This window comes from Chrysochloris asiatica, unplaced genomic scaffold (genome assembly GCF_000296735.1).
Source record: "Chrysochloris asiatica unplaced genomic scaffold, ChrAsi1.0 scaffold00383, whole genome shotgun sequence".
Taxonomy (NCBI): domain Eukaryota; kingdom Metazoa; phylum Chordata; class Mammalia; order Afrosoricida; family Chrysochloridae; genus Chrysochloris; species Chrysochloris asiatica.
In genome coordinates this window covers 819314-825251 of record NW_006408901.1, presented here as the reverse complement: position 1 = coordinate 825251, position 5938 = coordinate 819314, and positions in this window count along the sequence as shown.

Below are 5938 nucleotides of genomic sequence, written 5' to 3'. Positions count from 1 at the left end.
ACTTGCAGTAATAAATGTGTCTTAATCTCATTAAACTGCCTTCAAAAAAAAATGATACTTTGTGCCGTGGGGAAATTTTTTTTTTAGTTCAGGGTTAATAGTAAATTTTAGACAAAACTCAAATGGACATATCCCCAATTTCGTTTATGGAAATGCTGCCCCACATAGCACTTCAGTTTTTAGAAGGATCAAGTGTTTTAAGGAAGATCAAAGAGAATGATAACAAATGAAGAAACTGACAAGTCTAGAAACTGGTGGAAGAAGACTGTGCTATTACTACTGGTGCTGTAGCTACTAAAATTGGGCTCTCACATGGTTCAGTATATCCAATTTTGAGTGAACATCTTGGTCTCAAAAAGCATTCAACTCTATGTATATACCAAAAGCACCCCATGAAAAGCAACTAGATCAAAGAGCTGATCTTCCCAGCAATATTTAAAGCTAGTGAAGATGATTTTATGGAATGAACTGTAACAAGGGATGAGTCTTGGATTTACCAATATGATCAAGAACAATGCCTGGTCAAAGTAGTGTCTTCTGAGGAGATCTACTGGACTAGTTAAATTCAGGACAGAGCGGACAGCTCAGAGGTTATGGCAACTGTTTTCTTGGGATTCCAAAGAGTAATCTTGATAGGTTTTCTCAAAGGACACAGGGTTATCACAAGGGTTTATTATGAAATTGAGTAAATTTGAAAACTACATTGTTGAGAAAAAGACAAGGAAAGTTGTACTGAGCAACCTTTTTTCCATCAAGACAATGCAGTTGCTCATTCTTTTAGGGTAGCAAGGGCAACCCTATGAGAATTTCACTAGGAAATTACCCTGCCCACCTTAAAGCTCTCATATTGCCCATTCGGGTTTGTTTTTTTTTTTTTTGCTCCCCAAATTCAAAGAACCTTTAAAGCTAACACAATTTGAGTACTTCAAGGGTGCCAAAACTGCCATTTTGATGTGGTGTAAATTGAAGAGTACAGAAATTTCCCAGTAAGTGTTAGAGAAATGGAAATACCACCGTCAAAAGTGTATAGACCTGTTGTTGTTGTTAGGTGCTATCAAGTCGGTACCAACTCATAGCGACCATATGCACAATAAAATGAAACACTGCCTGGTCCTGTGGCAACCTCTCAATCATTGCTACATTTGAGCCTATTGCTGCTACCACTGTGCCAATCCATCTTGTTGGGCATCTTCCTCATTTTCTATGATTCTCCACTTTACCAAACATGATATACTTCTCCAGGAACTGGTCACTGCTGACAATATGTCCAAAGTATGAAAGACAAAGTCTGGCCATCCTGGCTTCCAGAGACCATTCTGTTGGTACTTCTCCAACACAGATTGGTTTGTTCTTTTGGCAGTCAATGGTACTTTTAATATTCTCCTCCAGCACAATAGCTTAAATGCATCAATTTTTCTAGGGTCTTCCTTATTCACTGATCAACTTTCATATGCATATGAGGTTATGAAAATGCCATATTGAAAATACCATGGCTTGCATCAGGTGCACCTTAGTCCTCAAACTGACATCTTTGCTCTTCAACATTTTAAAGAGGTCTTGTGCAGCACATTTACCTAATGCAATACATCATTTGATTTATTGACTGCTGCTTCCATGAGTTTTGATGGTTGATCCGAGCAAAATGAAGTCATTGATAACTTCAATCTTTTCTCCATTTTTCATGATGTTGTTTATTACTCTAGTGGTGAGGATTTTTGTTTTCTTTACGTCAAGGTGCTACCCACACCAAAGGCTGTGGACTTTGATCATCATCAAAAAGTATTTTAAGTCCTCTGCTTTCAGCAAGCAAGATTGTGTCGTCTTCATTTTGCAGGTTGTTAATGAGTCTTACTCCAATCCTTTATAGGATTATATAAAGAAAATCCATGTTCTTCTTCATATAACCCACCTTCTTGGATTATTTTCTCAGGATACAGATTGAATAAATATGGTGAAAGAATACAACCCTGGTACACACTTTTCCTAATTTTCAACATTCAGTGTTCCCTTGTTCTGTTCAAACTTCTTGGTCTATGCACAGGTTCCTCATGAGCACAGTTAAATGTTGTGGAATATTCATTCTCCACAGTGTTGTCCATTGCTTGTCATGATCCACACAATCAAAAGTCTTTGCGTAGTCAATAAAACACAGACAAACATCTTTCTGGTAGCTGCATTCAGTCGAGACTCATGTGACATCAAAAATGATATCCCGAAATTCCACATGCTCTTCTGAATCCAGCTTGAACCTCTGGAAGCTCTCTGTCAGCAGCCATTTAAAAAAAAATGTTTTATTATGAATTATGTGATAGTTTACATGGAGAACATTAGCTTTAAATTCATCCTATCATATATCATTTCATTGCCATAATTATAATCCCTTCCATGCATCATCAAACAACCAAAGGGTATACCCCACAAGCCTGCCCCTCGGTCATCACCCCTTTCCCTCTCTGGGTCTAGAGTCCCCAGTTGCTCCATCTTGCCACATCACCATCTGTCGGGGACCAGACCCGGCAATTTGTGAGAGCTTGGAGGGAGGTACGGATTCAGTGAAAAAACACACAGAATCAATGGGTCGTTTTGAGTCTCAGGCAGATGATGGTAATGATGACTCTCTGACTCTCTTTATTTCAAAATTGTTGCTTCTTATCTCCCCTTTAGAATATACTATGATCTCATAATAGTCACATACAAGCAGTTACACATCAATCAAATATTATATTGTTACATCAAAGGTACAAGAGGAACACAAGGTCACCAAACATTCCTGCATCTCTATACTCCTTAGTTACTCCTTAGTTGCCTTGATAACGTCTGCCTTCTGTGAGCGACTCTGTTTCTCTCTAATCCTCCCTAAAATATCTAGTTTGGCCTTGATTTGTTTTTCTCTAATCCTCTTTAAATGTCAGGTTAATTTTAAACAGAGTTCTACATCTTAATTTCTAACTTTACCAACATCTATTACTTTCTATAGATTCATTAGTTACAACTCCAATCAAAAACATAATTTTTACTATAACTGGTCATACATATAATTGATCAAACAATAAAAACAAGAACATAAAAGTACCCTAAAGTTTCCTAGTTAAGAACAAAGCAGTAATTCTCTCATGCTAACAATTTCTCAAAACTTCTAATCAAATTCCTGCCTCTGTTCCCAAGCTCTCACTGCCCTTGACTGTCTCCTAAGCTGCTTTCTAAAGGTCTTAATGTCCTTGACTAAAACCACATGGAATGTTTCTTACAATTTTAAGCTTGAATTGCTAAAACCCTAGCCAGTGTAGTTATCTCTAATGTTAAAACTTATTGTTAATGTAAAAAACAATTTTTATAACTACATAAGTTTGAATATGGTGTGAAAGTTAATGTTAATGTGAAAAGCAACTATTATAACGTGAGGTTTGTTTAAAGTATCTAATGATTATGCAAGATTTTCTAAAAGTTCTTATAAGGAAATCAGAAATAAACTATTTTTCCAAGGGAAAGCTAGAAATCGCGGGGGCCCCTGCATGAATCATCCCTTGTGGCTTTGCCAACCAAGAGGACATTCATTGTCACTTTGCTAAGCAATGAACTTTTCATGCATAAGGCTTCTTGCTGTTCTATTCCTTGGCAGGATGGCGTCTGCCAACCATCTCTGCCTCCATCTTTGGTGTCACTGTATCTCTGGGTAGGGGTCCCGCACTCTGCTCTTCTCACTTGATGGTCCCTGGGAACGCCGCTCCTGTAGTGCAAAGTCAACCACTTCCCTCCTTTTGCCACAAAACATATACCTTTACATTTCCAACCCTCATAGTCAGTCCTGATATCAATTATTCACTAGTATACCACAAGAGTCCTATCTCCATCTCTTTTCATCAGCCCCACCTGGACAGATTGAATACTAGTCAGTGGAGATGCTACCTTCCTCTGCACCCTCTTGAAAGCTTGTAAGGCAGTCACTTCTTGCCTTTGTAGCCCCTCCATTTTGGGTAGCTAATGTCCAAGTTGCCCATCCCTGTCTACTCTGTGTACCAAGGGAGGTGGGAATGATCCTCGCTGTAAAAATTGGTTCCCTCTTTTGAGCTACTGCATCCACAGGTGTAGGTCAAGTTCATAAAATTGTATCAGATTATTCTTTTTATCCTCTTCTTTCTTCTTCTGGTTCAGTTCTGATCATCCAGCCATTGAAGCCAGGTCAAGTGGGTATTTTCTGCAAATGTGGGTGCTCTTGTGCATATCTCCTCACTTCTTATCAGCTGAATGCTTCACACTCCACTCTAGTCCTCTGTGGCTATGTCACTGATTCTGGGCCCAGGAGTCTCCAGGGCTTGCCATAATGCTGGCCAACCTGGGTTCATAGGAGTCTATTGAACATGGTAGGACTTAGCTCACAACTTCATTGCTGTTTTTCCCTCACTTCCCCTTATATGTGACCAGCGTGGTCACCAGTCAGACCACATGTCTGCTCATGTATTTCCATTGAGTCTCCATCTTGTAAGGGGGTTTGCTCTGAGGGGACCCGACCACTTGCCTTGATGTCAACTTGCTTGTTCTTGTACTAGTCAGTCAAACTGCTGTTGTTGTTGTTTTTTGTGTGTGTGTGTGTGTGTGTGTTTTCCTGTCAGTCTTTCTTTCAAGAAGTTTCTTATGTTCTTCTAGCCACTCCAGGCTGGTGTGCTTGTCCTTTCAAGTGGAAATTTCCCTCCTCAGAAGATTCTGGATGGGGATCAGGACTATGGTCTTATGCAATGCAGAGGCTCTGCAGGAAGCCTCCTTCACTGGGAAAGTTGTAACTCCATTTTAGACATTCCAGTCAGTTATAGGTAGAAGACAGACTTACAAGCTTTATATGGTGATATTTCTGGCTATTCCTTTCTCTCCTCCTCAAGTGTCCATTTTACAGTGGAATGCAAGTGAAACCAAGACTCAATGCAAGGGAAAACAAGAAGGGGAAAGTAAAAACAAGGCAGATGAGAGAATAGCTAGGCAGGTTTACATGGGCTAAATGGGACAAAGGTAAATAATGATGTAATCACAACCGTGTTACAACAGGGCTCATTTACACAAAGATTGAGGCATGGTTTGAATGGATAAAAGTGGGGAAATGATGCTAAGATGCTTGGCTGTCTTTTGAATCTTGGTTTCCCTTGCATACCATTGTAAAATAGATATTTGAAAGGGAGTGAGAGGAATAGCCAGTAACATCACCAGAGAAAGCTTGTAAGTCCATCTTCAGCCTATAACTGATTGGAATACCTAAAATGGGGCTAGAACTTGCTCAGAGAAGGAGGCTCCCTGCAGAGAATTTGCATTGTACGAGACCACCGATGAAATCCTGATCTCCATCCAGAATCTTCTGAGGTGGGACATTTCCACTTGAAAAGGCAAGCAGAACAATCTGGAGCACCTAGAAGAACAGAAGATACTTCTTGAATGAAAGACCAGCAGGAAAAATAAAAAACAATAACAGCAGTCCAACTGACTACTACAAGAACAAGCAAGTTGTTCTCCAGGGAGCCATCAAGGCAAGTGGTCAGGTACCCTCAAGGCAAACTCCCTTTCAAGACTGAAATTCAAATAGAATACACTAGCAGGCATATTGTCCTGCTTCTGACCACGTTGGAGGAAGTGGGGGAAAAACAGCAATGAATTTGTGAACTAAGTCCGACCACATTCAATAGACTCTTGTTAACCTGGATTGAGACCTGGTTAACAAGCAGTAAGACAAGACCTGGGGACTCCTGGGCCCAGGGGCAGGGACATGGCCCCAGAGGACTAGAATGGAGTGTGAAGCATCCAGCTGATATGAAGTGAGGAGAGATGCACAAGAATATCCACACTTGCAGATAGTACCCATTTGGCCTGGCATCAATGGCTGGATGATCCGAACATGACTAGAGGAAGAAAGAGGAGGGAAAAAAAAGAGTAACCCACTACAAGTGGATGAACTTGA